Genomic DNA, 17,130 nt, shown 5'->3' on the forward strand with positions numbered 1-17,130 from the left:
TTAATTGTTACATTATACTTTAAACTTAAATACAAAGTGTTGAGCGCTGATGACTTCCCTGTCTGTGGAACTTAAAAGTAAAGGGAAGGCAATTTGCACCATGAAACTAACTGTTTACATAGAATCCAAGTGCTCCTGTGTATAATAAACTAGTTAGGAGAATTTGGTAACATCACTACTATCCTCTCACATAAAAAAAAAAAAAAAAAAAAAAAAAAAAAAAAAAAAAAAAAAAAAAAATTTATAGCAATTTGAAATAATTACTGTCTTCCAACAGCTTCAAACAACTATAAACATGCGAAATTTCATAGTTCCCCATTCTTACGTGGGGCTTCTTATAATGCTATATTCTATATACAATACTAATACAGATTTATCTGTTTTCAACACACTTCTAGAACGATAGACGGATGTTGAACAACCGCAGGTCATGTGAGAATAGTTGTTCTTGCAGCACATCAATTATTTTATTACGATTACCATAAACGTGCTCTCTTGCTACGTGTTACTAAAGACAGCTCCGATATTTTTTTAATAATCAAAATTCAAAGCAAATTCAAACACTAATATTCCCGCGCCAAACATGTTCACATTCCACAGTACACCTGTACCACCATTCCATTGCCAACACAAAAGAGTTTGGAAATGAGAAGTCCGTAAAATATATTCAGTGTAAACATTCAGGTGTTGATTATTATACAGAATAGCAGCTAGAGAAACTTATATCGGAGAAATTTAAGTCATATGGAGAAAGGCATACATACATATGTCCCAACTAATCAAAAAAATAAAAAATAATAATAATTTATCGTCAGTATATTACACCATTAATTGATATTAACAGAAAATTTAACGAGTTTATCAACTCAAACATTCCAGAATGCTAATTATTAGATTCCAATATGGAATATTCCAATTTTTATCGTTTCTCTGAAAGTTTTAGATTTTTCACTGTTGGTAGTTTACTGACAAAACAGCGTTTTCGAGAGGTTCGTTTGAGCAGTTACCAGAATGCGCCAGACAACAGGCTGTACTGCGCATGCGCATCTACGATGATGTAGGCAGCCCGTGCTTGGTGCTTGCTCTGCTCATACGCTTTTCGTCGTATTTCTGGTGGGGTATCACGTGACCATATGTAGCCGTGCCGCCCGTGCGACTTATTTTTGAGAGGACATACTGAATTGTACTTACAGCAATTGTTTTATCATATCCCACACAGATAAAGGATGCAAATAAGGAAGCAGTTCTTGGCTTTTGAGTCATTTCAAAATTAGACTCCACAGCTCGAAGTACCATAAAATTTTTGACAGATTTTTTTTTTTTTTTTTTTTTTTTTTTAAATTCGTGCTCTGCAATGTTGTTATGTAGCATTTCCAACACGTTTACATCTACACATCACTGCAAAAAGCTACTAGGATGGAATACAAATTACTTGCAACAAAAAAGAGAGAGTTTCTTGTGTAACTTACACCGGAATGAAGGACAATAAATTTCATGACTATTTCAAAATGTGAAAAAAATAACACCGTTGTCTATGAGGCAAAGAAACTGTACAACTGACAGTTTATATTCTACTCTAGGAATAAATATGAAGCCATGTGGGGAGTTAAAACGATAAAACATGGTATGCTTCCAGTCTAAAATTTAGCATAGAATGGCATTCTATAAATTTAAGACGTAAACACAAATTAAGAAATAACTTCAGGCCCAGAGGAAGTCCGAGACAAGTGCCTTGTGATCGAAAAACACTTTCACATAAGGCAGACCTATAAAATTCTGCTACAGCTATCATTATATTTGAAACAAAATATTTAGTTGAAAACCACTGACCAAATTTGCCTACTTAGCTTCAAGTCAATGTTTACGTATGCTCGTACGTATATAGCATTAAGAGATCTTACAGTGTCATACAAGGAACAGGACATCAGAGACTACTCCAGCAGCATCGGAATTCCATAAAGCATACTAAATGCTTCATTCCGCTCTAATTGCACATTTCTATGTCCAGATGCACGCGGAAGTTCCGGATATTCAGCTTTTCATGTGGTTCTCGTGATACAAATTTTCTTGGAGATCCAGTACTGTATTCTCATATTTGGTTCTTTATTATGGTAAACGTCATTCGTCCCAGAAAATGAAAATTTGCACTTTAAATTGAACGAGGTTGAAAGTAGCCAACAGCGCGGAATGAAACACTTCGTTTCGTTTCAAATAAACTAACTGCCTCAGCGGAAAAAAAATTAACTGAAGCAAATTTCTCTATAAAACAGACAGAAATAGCTTCATTAAGACATTAATGGTTGATTACTAATAACCTGGAAATAATATAAAATCAGAAAATTGAAACTACTAACTTATTTTGGTCTTTCATGGTTATGAGAATGTGTATTAATTCACTTGCTGGCTCCCGGCCACAGAAATCTGTTTTGTTTTCATTTGACGTGGGAGCTGTAAAAGAAGACACGGCCACGGGTCACGTAAGGAAGGACCCCCTACTATAACTCAGCTTGCTCTGCGCATGCGAGAATCTGGCATCTTGGGCGCGCCAGGAAAATTTTTCCGGGTAGCTTCTGGCTACTTGCTGCTACTGCTCGTACACCAAACATCCACGCTCCAAGTAGCCAGAAGCGTGAGGAAGGCGCTGCTCATACGCGAATTCAGCTCTGCGCATGCGCACGAGCCCGCTGGCAACTGCTCATATTACGCTTCATCGTCGTTTATTTTAAGGTAAGCAGTTCATTTATTTTAATATGAAGTCACCTTTACTAGGAGTGCGAAGAAATTACATGTGGTTGAAACGTGAAATTTATTAATATTTTTTATTCCAGATGCCCAGCGAAACTGAATAAGATTTTCTATGGAGCGATGAGAAGCTGGAAATGTTCCAACCGCAAAAGAGACAAAGAATCTAGAGCTGTGTAAAGAGTGTGGTGCTATACTATAGTGACAATGAATTTGTAGAACATTTTCGGGTGCGGCGTCACGTGGCAGTTGACTTTAGAGAAAGATTGAGAAATTCAAGGTTCTGCAATTATCAGGCAGGGGGAAATGGGGAAACTGCTCCCACTGCAGCAAATACTGGTATTTTTGTAGTTCGCCGGCCATGAAGCTGCAGGTTTCATGGATGTCGCAGATAGGTTTAATATCTGTATTTCTTCTCTGCGTTGTTATACAGAGGGTTACTAACTTCATCAGTGATTTAGGAAGATAAGTTATGAAGTGGCAACCTTGGAAGTGGCCGTCCATCGAAGAAAGAGCAGAGATTGAGGCTCATTTCCGGGGAAACGGATTGCCTGGTGGGGTTAGGGCAATCGACGGTACACACATTACAATTGATAGTCCTCAGAAAGATCCCCAGTCATATATGAATAGGAAGAATTATTTTTCCATTCAGCTGCGAGTAGTTTGATCATAACCGACGGATTAGTAACTTGGTCGGCTATCCGGGCTCTGTGCATGACGGGAGTGTGTTCAGGACGTCCACACTCTACCAAACGCTCGAAGAAAAGTGTGGAGATTTTCATCTTTTGTTTGACAGTGCCTATCCCTTCACCAGAAATTTATTAACACCGTTCAGAAATACAGGGCATTTCTCCAGTGCAATGTGACTTCAATATGGCACTCTCGAAAAACAGGTGTGTTGTAGAACATTGTTTTGGCCTGTTGAAGCAGCGTTTTAGACAATTAAACCAGCTGAAATTGAAGAGTGTTAAAGAGATGGCTCACTTCATCCAACGTGCTGTGTGCTCCACAATCTCGCCGTGGAAGATAACTTGGAGTTAGATGACGAAGGTACATACTTGCTACATTTATAATTTTGTAAACGCTACTGACATAAGCTTAATATACAAATAACTTGTAATTGTTTTGAGTCTATTTAAGTTTCTGATCCACGCAGGTGAAGATGATGATGCACCATCTGAAGAACCAACATTGATGACAGAAGTGGCATTGCAAAGAGGAACATGATTGGAGCGCAGTTGCAAATGTACTAGCAGCACCAGATGCCCCATCACCAACATTTGGCAACAAATGTAAGTAAAACCCCATTGGATGAAATTATACAGTCTGATTAGTAACTTTAGTTACTACAAATTTGAAGGTTTAATGTTCAGTGTCTAATAATTTCATTCATTCTTTATTGATCCATGAACACATTTTGTGTACAGGGAGTACATGATATGGGATAAGTCATTATACTAGTGAAACATTAAAAAAATACATAACACCAAATTAAATACACCTAGACTTACACAGTTCTATCATAGAGATTACGGGATATAGTATTAGTATATTCAAAAGTTGTTGAAAATTAAGGTCAACAAGGCACAAATTAAAATCTGTGAATACATTTTAAATCAAATTAAGTACAGATAAGCATTGTGTAATTTATACAATAGTTAAGGTTTACTGGATAAATAGAAGTAAATACAAGTAGATAAATTTTTAAGTTGGTTAGGCCTTACTGAAATTTGTTTTGAAGGTAAATTATAGTAGAGGAAGATGTGTGCAAATATATTACATAGAAGAATCGCATTAAATATATTCATGTAAGTTACAAAAACAGTATTTTAATAATATTGATTTAAGCCTCATTTTAAAATGTGCTGGGTTGTTTTTTATTCTTAGTGGTAGATTATGATAAGGTTTAATCCCCATACATTTTACACCATCAGCATATAATTTGGTGGAAAGGGGAAACTGTGTCAGCAAATATTTCTCTCTAGTGTTGTGCTGGTGGTAGTCCAGATTTTGCTTCAGGCTGCCAATATTTAGCTTGATAAAGCTTAGTATCTCCAATATGCACTGGCATGGAAGTGGAGCAATACATAGTTTTTGGAATACTTTTTTACATGTCTCTTTGGTTTTTAAATAACACCATTCTGACATTAGGATTGAGTGAAAGAGCATGGTACACTGATGTTGAGATATTTCTACTCATCAGTTCCTTGGCTGACAAAAGCATAAAACATACTTTACTGAGGTAGCAGTACATTTGATTCTTATTGTTTGTTTTTCTCTCTAGATCGTATTATTGATGTGGATGTTAGGGTGTGCTGTCACGAACTACACACCAGAGCTCAAGGTGAAGGAAGCCAACTGCAGGCTATGGAGGAAGAATAGAGGGCTGTCCCAGAATAATCAACAGCTAAGACATGTAAAGGGAAGTAAGAGACACATCAATCAAAGGATTTCCACATAAGCTGCTTTAAGAAACAATGTTAAAGAATGGAATACTGTAACTCCTTAAGTATTTGGTTTCAGCACAGCTATTCAATTATAGGAATACTGTCAGGCAGTGTTATCTACAGGTCCTGAGTCTCTGAAAGACTTTTAAAAAATTTTAAGTTGTGAATGTTCTGCAGATCAGTCACTGCAGTGTCATAATTTTGTTTAGTTTTTAATGTAGACCATATTAGTTTTTAAATTGTATTGGTTTTTTCTTGCCAAACAGGTTTCCTGTTCATGTTGTATGTTATAATTTCTCCTAGATATGGTATTCAAATTGCTTCACTATTTTCACCTGTTTCTTATTTTACTAGTGTCTGTTACCACCATTCTAGGTGCTTCAGTCTGGAATCGCGTGACCGCTACGGTCGCAGGTTCGAATCCTGCCTTGGGCATGGATGTGTGTGATGTCCTTAGGTTAGTTAGGTTTTAGTTCTAAGTTCTAGGGCACTGATGACCTCAGATGTTAAGACCCATAGTGCTCAGAGCCATTTTGTTAGCACCATATTCTTCTCCAGTGATATCTTGGATCCTGATTTTGTGCTATATTTTTTTTGTGTCTGGACTTCATATTAATAGCAAGTTAATGCTAAATAGTCTGTAAATCCCAAGCAATTTAAGTGCTTGATCTTTCTTCATTCCAATTTTTTCTCAAGGTTTTCATTGTATTATTCCCTAAGTATTACAAATGGCTGAAGAGTAATGGTAATAGACCATCACCCTGTTTTAATCATAAATGGCTCATTGTTCCCACCTATCCGTAGGTACATTTCTTAGGCTGTTGTCATTTGTCCTTTTTAACTCTCAAAAAATTAGAGTAGTTGCAGAAACATGACCCAATAATTTTTCCTTCCTCAACATAAACTAATTGAATACTTTCTGCGGGAAACTCTGCAAATGCTGGTATATAAATAAATTCAATATAGCTTTCATATGAACAACTTCCTTTGTAGTCTACTGCAAAAGAATCTCCCAAAATAACAATTTTTTTACATTTAGTTAGTGAAATATTTGAGGCATGTATCTTCTGTATCAGTTTCTCATTAATTCTTCTCCATAACATTTTTTCTGGAAATAGCTGAATTATTGTATTATGAGACCACTATATATCTGAAAGTATTTTCCACACAATGATTACAAGAAAGGAACATAAACAATTACAAAAAATTGTTTATGTTGACAATACAGTTAACTTGTTGTATAATGGTACTTGGTCTTCATCCTCAAAGTGAAAAAAATCACTCATTCCATTACTCGTGGAACTGCCCTAGGTTCAGAATTGATGCTCACATTGTGTGTATCCATCTAGAAGGCAAGACAAAAATGTGCAGTAACAGTTGCTTAATGTCTTGTTCATTCATAATCACGTACCCACTAGCTGAAAAACAGCAGTCATCAATCTGAATGTTGTTTTGAATGTAACTATACTGTACTTGGCATGGTCATGTTTATGACAAGCCGTTGCCTTCCTCCAACATTTGAACTGACAAGAGGACCTACAGTTTACAATGACCTGGGGATTGAGCCTGAGACCTTTGGATTTTTAGTCTCGCCAAAAGAATTTTCTATTTCGTAGTATCAATCTTTGAGAGTCGATTGTCGACAAAAACAAATTTCCAGTAAATATAAAGCTACACTTCTGTTGTCATGTCCCAAAAATTTGTCATTTGTAATTCTCATGTGATTATCAATAATGAAACTGACTGTAGAGAATAACAAGAAGCTATTTATCCCCATTGTCAAAATCTGCAATCTTTGTTCTTAATTATGACTAAACATTGTTACTTTACTACAGAAAACAGTTTATATATAAATCCTGAGAAACAATTTCAAGTACAAAATTCATGCCAGTACTAATTTGGATTATTTCCTGTTCCATAAGGGGCTAGAACCAGGGTTTGTAACATTTTGCTCAAAGTGTCAGTGTTCACATAGAGCAGATTTAGTGTCCAGAGTTTGGTCTGGTATAAGTTGCAATGTGATCAGTTACACTCCTTGTATGGTTCAAGTAAGTTGCACATTGTACTTTTGAGAAAATGTTTGGGATGGCCCAATCAGGAAAACAAATGCAAATAGACATTAAGGTTAAATGATTTGTAAAATATACAGATTATAAACATAAAATGAGGTAATTTATGGTAGTGGTAAATGACAGGAATTGAAAAAAGCTTTCATTTTTTATCACTTTAATTGTTCCAATATTATAAGCGCACAAAGGGTATTCAAACAACTGCCATGGATTTAGGGACCCATCCTGGCATTTGCCTGACATGATCTGGGAAAACTGTGGAAGACCCGAATCAGGATGCTAGAGGAGGGTGGGATATTACAATATACAATTACAATTTATAATCTAACCACATATACAGTTCACAATTACAATTTAACTACAATCACATAGACAAGTCACAATTAAAATTTAACTATAATCACCAAATACAGTTTACAATTACAGCTTAACCATAGCGAGTTGAAGAAAGTGTGCCATCTCCGCAAGTTCACAGGTTCCGCCACCAGATGTCAATTGCTCCACTTGTGACCCACAGAAATACATGTTATTACGCCAAACGCTGCACACGAAGTTATTGATTCATAAAATTTATGTAATCGTATGAAAGGTCGATGGATTTGATTAACTTGCCTCAGTAGACATCAGTTGTCAGCTAGTTTGGATAGTTTCCGGGCGGTCTTGGAAGTTTTTGAAGACTTACTCATTCCGAATGTTTAATGCGAGTGAAAAGCTGGCGTTTCATATAATGGAGAATCAGCTTGGAAACTGCCCATCACATGATGTTCGCAGCATCCGTTAGATATTTCAACACTTAGGTCTTCCAAACCATTGAGGCAGTCATAAATGTCTCCCCATAAACTGTCCTCACGGAGTTTTACCACGGCTATTTTCCACCTGCATAAGAACATAGAAGAAATCTTTTGATGGCTGTGTGAGCAATGTCTTTCCTGTAGAAGAGCCGTAATCTCTAATAGATGTAAGTAAAGAGAATGGGATGTCAGACGAATTTCCACTTAGGCACAAAAACTTACGGGTTTTCTTGCTGGATTTACCACGTAACCTGCCAGATGATAAACTAAACATCCCTTTCCTGTGGTGCTTTCAAGACTCTCTGGAATATGTTGTGGATTGGGATGAGCCTCTGTGAAGTTATGTGGAACACAGAGCATTTTTTAATTATGTCTTCAATTTCCAGAACTGTCTGTTCTATTGCTGCAAATGTCTGGCTAACATCTGCATTTGGCATACATATATGAAAATTCACGTTTATGTTCGCAGCTTCCGCCGGGAGATAGGGCTAGTTTTACAGGAATGTAAACGCACTGTAACATGTGTAAGCTCAAGAAGTCTGTTACTGACAGGTGATCATTTGCAGCTCAGGGACCTTAAGATACCAAAATCACGTTCAAGTGGGTCCTGATCAAATTTTGCACTCAAGACATAGCTGAAACCTTTTTCCCACAAATATTCACATATCTCCAATGTACTTTCAATGGTTACTCTTAGAGGCTGGAGAGTTCTTTCGGAAGCAAAGCTGTTATTTTTATCGGCGAGAATGGTTTTCCATTTCATTAATGTTTTCTGAGCCTCTGCATTTTTGTACAATGCATCCTTAGGAAATGAAGAATTGTGTCCATGATGTTGGTCATATATCTAGTGAAAGATTCTGTTGATTCAGTGCCTTTGAATCCTGTTGCTTTACTGTCCCTGAAGAATTTTATGCCTTAGGCTACTGTGTTACTGAATAACTGCAGGGCTAATCTTACATTCATTTGTTGAAATGACGTCGGGTTGAAGATGGTGGAAGTTAACTCGTGGCAAACTTTTAATCCGCCAAATCCTGGGAAATTATCTTCTTGATAGACTCTGCGATAAAAATTATAGTTGACGATCTCATCGTTAAAAAGTACTTGAGTTTTATCACAGAAATCATTTCTTACACACCTTACTGTGTGAACAGCGTCTGAAAATGCCCAATCTCTTCTGGTTTTGTCAACAGGATTTGATATAGAGCAAGTTACTTTATTTTTTTGGCACTAGTTCAGACATTGCCAGACCTTTTATTCGGTTGACTGCCATCAAAAGTGAATGCAGTAATTCTTGTTCCAGCTGGATAATCACTTGAATTAATATCTGCAAGACGACATCGCCTGGAGTTGCATTGCAACTTGCATACACAGCAACAGGTTGGATCCAGTTATGCAATACAGGAGCAAACATAAACATGAGAGCATGATTGGCAAGTTACTCTTACAGGTGTCAGGAGTATACTCTCGTAAATTGACAAAACCATCAACTTTCAGGGAATTGTTATTAAATTGCAGTTCTTCTTGGAGCTTAATTTCATCAAAAATCAGCACACCTAAGCATTTGTTTTCATCTTGTTCTTCCTGAAAATAATTCTTAATTGCCTCCACAGCATGTGTATTTATCCCATATGAGCATTTGAGACCCTTTACTAAATTTCGAAGGTGTGTATCAGAAAGAAGTGGCAACAAACCATGCTTCAAATAATGTCTGTATCCTTTGGGTGACTTCATTTGTAAGAAACTTGTCATACCACATTCCCTTAGTGCTTTTTAATTGACATTGATCATAGTGTCAATCATTTTCTGTTTCTTACTCAGTTTGGAATGATCTAAGATTTGATTGAGCTGTCTTACGCTTTTCATCTGAGAGCTGCTTTTGCAGTAGATGGATTTCTGTATTCGCTGTTCTTAGTTTATTGCGTAACTGCCCAACTTCCAGCTTCTTAAACTTTGTTCTCTTTAGTGAAGTGAGCGCTGCAACTGTTACCTTTCATACGTTTTCCTCGATGGATGAAACACTGGGAAACATTGGAACTTCTTGTTGACCATTTTCTTCACAGCAGCTACTCTCTTGAGTGTTTTACTGGTGGTGGTTTTCTTTTGTGTAATATTTTTGATAGCTATTTCTGTATACTTTGAAGTAAATGAGGAACCGTTATAAACTAGAAGTCTTTTAAAGTAGTTCATGTGATGAATGTATGAAGTATTGAATGTAGCTTAGTTGCACCATCAACCCAGCCCTCAGGGTAAATGTTGCTCATCTTCTGAAAGATCTCGTCCATTTCTCTCATGTACATGAAATGTTTTCGACCTCTACCTGATTTCTTCTTGTTGTCCACTACACCCTTATAAGTATGTAGCAAACATAGCCATTTGTTCTCACACTGCGCTGGCGAAAACGTCTTTCCCGAAGCTTCCATGATAGAAATGGACATTGCGTTCCAGAATTGCTGCTTCCGCTTCAGGTCTCGGCTCTTAACGAACCATTCATTATGAATTCTATAGAATTCAACAACTTTCAAGGTAGCTTCCCTGTCCTGCAACGGTTCTGGTGTGGGGCATTAACGATACGGTTCTTGGGTGCGAGGTGAATGGAAAACAAAGAACTCTTCCATTACCTCGTAGTCTTTTGTGTAATATTTTTGATAGCTATTTCTGTATATTTTGAAGTGAATGAGGAACTGCTCTTATTTTAGAGACCAACTTTGTCTTTAAATTTTAACTTGTTTACCCTCGATGACGAACATGTCAGCTTGTATAAGTTCCTCACAGAAATGTGAATCACACATGAAACAATTGAGTTACAATTCTGTGTTTCTGAGGAATTGCTCCGACCCATTTTGCAAATTCTACTTCTTGTTGTGGAGGCCTAAAAAAATGATTACCTTTACTTTCTCGGTAGCCACATTTGCACGTTGGCATTTTTATCCTTTTTTCTTCAAATATAAGTAACTATATCCCTAAACAAAACTCACTGCAGACTTCAGCTATTCAACATTCCCTCACACCATAAATACACTCAAAAAATAAGCACAGAAAATAGCGAAACACACCTTTGGATAAAGCAAAATTGCGGGAACTTGTCTAAAGCGACAGTGCTGCTCGTCGTTCACAGGCATGCCACCCATCCTATGCTGCCTGTGTTAACTTAACGGGGGGCGGGGCCGGTACACTTTCTCTTCTACTCGTTATAGTTTAACTATAACCACCAAATACACAGTTCACAATTACAGTTTATAATCACTAATCCTTCATTGCTGTTCACAGATAGCATCTGATGCCCTCAGCTTCCACCTGTAAAAACAATGAGCTAACGCCCTATCGTGTGTATGACAAGATGTTGAGCTCATAAGGACTTTAGTACGGAAACAGGACAAAGCTATGTGGTTCCTGAAATCATTTAGAATAAAGTCAAACGATTACTGCATCAGCTAATTTTGGTGCAAGTAAATTTAAATCCATAACATACTGTAGTTATATCTATGTGTGATTTTTTTGTTATGGTTTGGAAGTGGGTGAGGTATTGTTGAGTATATATAGGCGGGATAAAATTGTATAGTAGATTACGGTAAAAAGAAGGTGAATACAAAGTGAAACTACTGGGAAAAACAAAAAGAGAAAGTAAGACGACAGAAAAGATTTCGAAATGCAACAGTGACAATAACAAACGTAATTGTTGGGTTCAAATTAATGATATTAATGATAAATACTGTAGTTAGTCACACCAGTTATTGAATTCCCTGTTTCAGAAGGAAACAAAATTGGTAAATCTAAAACATGGAACAGTTGCAAAAGCACAGTTTATGGATGACATGTCCTAGGTCCTTAATAATAAATATATGGAACGATGGCCAAAGTGTGACAGTCCCAGGCCCTCTTTGTAGCATTGTAGGCAGTGACCACACAGAAAATGTTGGGGATGCAAACCAGAGACTGTATCTGATTGGCAGAACACTCAAGATTTAACAGCACTACAAGAGGATGCTTACAGTACACCTGTCCATCCTTTGCCACCGTACTGCTCCACAATATGGGATCCTTACAAGATTGGAGGCCCCAAAAAAGTTTAAAGGGCGCTTGTTTTGTATTGTCACAAAATAGAGGGTTGTCATATGCAAGTTTGGGTGGCAGCAATGAAAACAAATGTACTTTACTTTGTGGTATGAGGATGTCATGAAATGACATTTCTCCTGTAAATGTGAAAATATTATGTGTGACTACAGGGAAATGGATACGAGAAATCTGAAGCCAAACCAGTTGATTCAAGTGAATTTTTCCCCACATGCTTGGAGTGGAACAGTAGAGGAAGTGGTTCAGTGAACTGGCTTCAAGGCACTGGAGTGGGAATTGCATATGTCATGGAGCTGTAAATCAGTCGCATGGCTTATCTGGATGGGAAGATAATGAACTTTAAATTACCTAGCATTTGCACCTAATTTTGCTGTACCATGTGGAGAAATCTCTGAACAGAAACCACTGAATCCCACAGAACCATCTCTGAAAATAAGTTAATTTACACTTAATATAGACACCCAAAAATTTTAATGACTGGTCAAATAGGTGAAAGTTCAAGTAACTCTAAAGACATTTCAAGAAATGAATTAGAACAATACGACAATTGATACACAAAACAGGACAGAATGAATGCAAAGGTAATTTTACAGGAGCAACTGTGCTTCACTGTGAATGGCACTTACAAATTAATGTCTAGCAGTTCATTGTAATCTAACATAGCTATCAAGAAACTGAAAGAATAAAATTTCTTAGGGCCAATAACATGCAAAGCATTTTTGTAAATCAAATGACAAAATATAAAAAATGAGTAATGGAATTAATTTTTTGGGAGTTAAACAGGGCAAATGACAACAGCCTAAGAAACGTGTCTACGGATAGGTGGGAACAAATGAACAAGCAATATCTTAGCATTTAATTATAAATAAGTGGCTCTCCTCCCCCCTCCCCATCCCCACACTAAGGTTTCAAATTTAGGATTCCAAAGGCATAAGCATTAATTGGTGTGAGCTGTTCTGAAGGGAAGACATGTTGGGGAGAAAATATTGGAGGAAAAATAGAGCAATGAAAGAACAAATAGCCACACAGTCCCGAATTGACCAAAGTATCTATTTGGGGACAGACATTGCAAACATCAGATTTTGGTTTATTGGTAGAATACAGGGGAAATGCAGTCAGTCTACAAAGAAGATTGCTTATAAATCACTTTGCCACCTGCCCTAGAGTTCTGCTCAAGTGTGAGAGACCCATACCAAACAGAAAGAGGTATACTGAGTATACATAGACAGTCTGAACAAATGGTCACATGTTAGATCCATGAAAGTTTCACAGATGCTTTAAATAACTGGTAGACTAATAGTCAGAAAGTGTCCCAAGAAACCCTACTTACAAAGATTTAAGACCAGCTTTAAAAGACTGTATTAGTCCCCTACGTATAACTCCTGCAGGGATTGGGACAACAAGATTAGACAAATTACAGCTCACATTTAAACATACATGAACATAATGGGAAAATATAACAACTGGTACAATGCCATGCATTTTATCAGCAATAGAAAGAGTGGTAAATACCTATCAAATTCCCACGCTTACCACTAACAAACCCCTATTTAAAGTTGAAGTATCTAGCAGAGAGTTCAAGAGGTAATTAGCAAAATTGGCCATATATAAATTATAAAAATAGAAAGGGCACAATACGAAGGAAAAATTACAAATGAAATGTTGGAGGATAACACATCCGAGCCTCGAAATACTTCCTGAGGAGCATATTACGCTCTGCATGTTGCTTACTGGCTGCCAATGTTGCCTCCAGCAAAGCATGTTTCAGTTCCAGGCTTGCCCGTTTCAGCTCCAGCTTCTCATTTCCCCTCTGGTCTCGCTTTTCCTGTCTTCCGCACTCCATCTCAAGCCACTCCTTTAAATAATTGTTCCTCCCTTCTTGGGTATCTCTTTGTGTACAACTCTTGACTTTAAGCTTCTTGTGGGGGAGGCGGGGGGGATGTACTTGCAGAGTCCTTACTTGTGCATAAAAATTGTCTACATGCTCATACAGAAGTGTGGCACAGAAAAGTATTCCATCATAGCCATGTTAGAATTTACCCAGTGATAAAAATAATGTAGCACTTGAAAGAAGGCACTAAAAATACAGAGTAAAATCAGATTTCCTTGGATAAAGAGAATGAACTTGGTGAAATAGCAATACTTTTAGGCACAATTAATTTAAATGTCTCTAGAAGGAATAATCAAAAACTGGAAGATGGTGCAATACTTATCAAGGATAAAATGCATATTAAGCAATGCAAAAATAAAGAAATGACTTACAGTGCCTCTAACCAAGTAGATTATTGGCATTACTAGTTTACAAACTGGGGTCTTATTTGCTTGGCAGATTACTGCCTATAAAGAAATTTGAATTGAACTATCAATGAATGAGTACACTTAAAAACTAATAAAGTTCACATAAACATCCACTATACTCCCACAGTTACCACTGAGAGAACTGGCGACCTACAAAACTTTCGACCGAGATCTCGCAAATATGAATCGAAAAAAGATTTTTTATATTTACACATAGTGGTAAAACAAAATTGTGATGCATCCAGCTACCTTAGAGGATGAATGTAAAAATAACCTATGCACTTAAACCATAAATTAAAGGATACAGAAATAGGAAGGACATACACAACAAAAGTCTATGAAACTACAATGCTCACACCCACATGGACTCTTAGCATTTACTAGTTAACACCTAGGTCAGACAGTACAAATGAAACTATCAGAAATTATTTGCTTGGAAAATACTCCATACAAAGCACTTAAACATGCTTCAGTAGCTTTGTATGAATGTCATAAAAGGCACAGTCAGCAATCATGTAGGCATATTTCGATCAAAGAATTAAACTTTCCCTGGAGCAGCCCGGTCGCTTGGTTGTTCGTTGGTCGCTGCCTCCACCACATCTAAAGAAATGCACATCAAAAACCGTTATAAACTATAGAAGTCTTTTAAAGTAGTTCATGTGATGAATGTATGAAGTATTGAATGTAGCTTAGTTGCACCATCAACCCAGCCCTCAGGGTAAATGTTGCTCATCTTCTGAAAGATCTCGTCCATTTCTTTCATGTACACGAAATGTTTTCGACCTCTGCCTGATTTCTTGTTGTTATCCACTACACCTTATAAGTATGTAGCAAATGTAACCATTTGTTCTCACACTGTGCTGGCGAAAACGTCTTTCCCAAAGCTTCCATGATAGAAATGGACATTGCGTTCCAGAATTGCTGCTTCCGCTTCAGGTCTCGGCTCTTAACGAACCGTTCATTATGAATTCTATAGAATTCAACTACTTTCAAGGTAGCTTCCCTGTCCTGCTACGGTTCTGGTGTGGGGCATTAACGATATGGTTCTTGTGTGCGAGGTGAATGGAAAACAAAGAACTCTTCCATTACCTCATAGTCTGAAAATAACAGATATATAATAGAATTTCCATATTCTCAAACATAATTAATATCCACAGAACACTTTCACAATTAACAAATAATCTTACTTTGCATCACCTCGTCCCCATAAAAGTCATTGCTGTTGCTACTGCACAGTCGACGTTTTACAGTAACAACTGAAGATCAGCTACGTCACATGTGACTCCAACCAGAAATGGGCTGAGAAGTGTACGAGCAGCACAGGTATCAAGTGCGGAAATTCTATGTCATCGTAGCTGTGCATACGCAGTAGCACCTTATTTCTCACACTGGAAAACTCCTCTCTGGCTACTGCTCAAATGAATTATTCAGCCGCGGCAGTGCGTCTGCTGCATTTAGTAGTGAAGGTCCAGTGCCGAAAAACAGTGCAGGGGGTGAAATGGTGGTGGACCCTCCACCTAGTGAAAAGAAGTGACGCGAGAGGGTAGCAGCTGCCAACAGTGGCGAGCACTGTGCCCCTGTGTAGTACCGACAGAGGGATAGTGCGAGGTGCAGAGGGGGCAGGAAATGTTTTAGCGAAAGCCCCGGACATTGCACAAGCCCTGCCCATTAACCACCTCTCCCCACTTCCAACCAACCGAGTGCGAGTGTAGTCTTTGCCCTTGCCAATTAATGATCTTTGGACGTCGTCAAGCGTAGCGCATCAATGTGTGTGTCGCTATTTGTAGAGTGAGAATTTGCTTGTTCCCTCTTTTTTGTAGTCCACGTGTTTTACTGCAGTTGATTATAGTAGCAGTGTTGTGTTGTTAGAAGTTCTTCTTAGCAGTTTGTGTAATTAACCCTTTGACTGCTGGAGGCGCACAATCTGCTTGGCACGCTGAGGTGCTGCGGCCTGCACTGTCATCCGTATACCTGCGCTAATGCGGCTGACCCTCGATCTGCCGCCTGGGGCGGAGCGCCCCTCGCTGCCCCATCCGTCCTGTGTTGAATATTTCTGCAGTGACTGTGACTCCACGCGAAATATTGTCTCATCACGGCTGATACAGTATACTCGTAAATGCTCTCACTACGTAGTTCCCCTGCAGGTGAATTACTACAGAATAAAACTGTCTGGGAAATCTATTTTCCATCACCAAAAATGATACCTTGCTCGTAGTTTTCTTGCCCTATTTTTGTAGATTTTCAAAAGTGACGTGATTCGTTAGCTTTACATCTATAGTTTACTGTTCTTTCTTGGATACCCGTTTATAATGTCCGTGCGTTCCTCATCGTACTAACTCGAGAACGAATAAAGTAAGCCATAGATTATAGATTACTGTATGTTATTTTTGTTGTGCAGAACATTTATAGGAGATAGCGACATACAGATCATCTTTCATATCGCACTACATCAGAATTTGTGAGCAACGGTAAGAACAATTCTATTTCATGTCGTTAAATTCGTATTCTGGTGTGATAAGAAATTTTACATGGCCTACTGTTTGTATTGCTGAATTGCCCCAATATTTGTTGCGCTTTGTAATTACCCGATAATGCGTAATTTTGTTTCTTTGATGAAATTTGTACAATACTTGTGATTGTTGCACATAAGTATTCCACTGATTTGCCAACATTTGAAAGCTGTGAAATCTCTTTTGTTAGCACATCAAATTC

At 37.7% G+C, this 17,130-nt stretch overlaps 2 long non-coding RNA genes across 2 annotated transcripts in view; one reads left to right on the plus strand and one right to left on the minus strand.

Moving 5' to 3' along the window:
- Positions 1-17,130, minus strand: part of LOC124553708 — a 583,058-nt gene that overhangs the window by 47,825 nt on the left and 518,103 nt on the right. The gene's annotated exons all lie outside the window — the stretch shown is intronic.
- LOC124553711 lies at positions 3,701-5,297 on the plus strand. The gene is made up of 3 exons (XR_006968117.1): positions 3,701-3,792; positions 3,899-4,034; positions 5,027-5,297. It is a non-coding gene; the product is annotated as an uncharacterized LOC124553711 (long non-coding RNA).

Source organism: Schistocerca americana, chromosome 11 (genome assembly GCF_021461395.2).
Source record: "Schistocerca americana isolate TAMUIC-IGC-003095 chromosome 11, iqSchAmer2.1, whole genome shotgun sequence".
Lineage (NCBI taxonomy): Eukaryota > Metazoa > Arthropoda > Insecta > Orthoptera > Acrididae > Schistocerca > Schistocerca americana.